General features: G+C 56.4%; 1 protein-coding gene across 2 annotated transcripts in view; it reads left to right on the plus strand.

The window, feature by feature from the left end:
* TULP3 (TUB like protein 3) overlaps window positions 1-328 on the plus strand; it is a 54567-nt gene that overhangs the window by 31386 nt on the left and 22853 nt on the right. The gene's annotated exons all lie outside the window — the stretch shown is intronic.

A 328-nucleotide genomic window follows, 5' to 3' on the forward strand; every position in this document is an offset into this window, starting at 1 on the left:
CTCTGTCGCCCAGGCTGGAGTGCAGTGGTGCAATCTCGGCTCACGGCAACCTCTGCCTCCCAGGTTGAAGTGATTCTCCTGCCTCAGCCTCCCAAGCTGCAATCTCGGCTCACGGCAACCTCTGCCTCCCGGGTTGAAGTGATTCTCCTGCGTCAGCTTCCCGAGTAGCTAGGATTAAAGGCGCCTGCCACCACGCCTGGCCAATTTTTTATATTTTTAGTGGAGATGGGGTTTCACCATGTTGGCTAGCTAGACTGGTCTCAAACTCCTGACCTTGGGTGATCCACCCGCCTTGGCCTCCCAAAGTGCTGGGATTACAGGTGTGAGC

This window comes from Hylobates moloch, unplaced genomic scaffold, assembly GCF_009828535.3.
Source record: "Hylobates moloch isolate HMO894 unplaced genomic scaffold, HMol_V3 SCAFFOLD_8, whole genome shotgun sequence".
In the NCBI taxonomy this organism is placed as follows: domain Eukaryota; kingdom Metazoa; phylum Chordata; class Mammalia; order Primates; family Hylobatidae; genus Hylobates; species Hylobates moloch.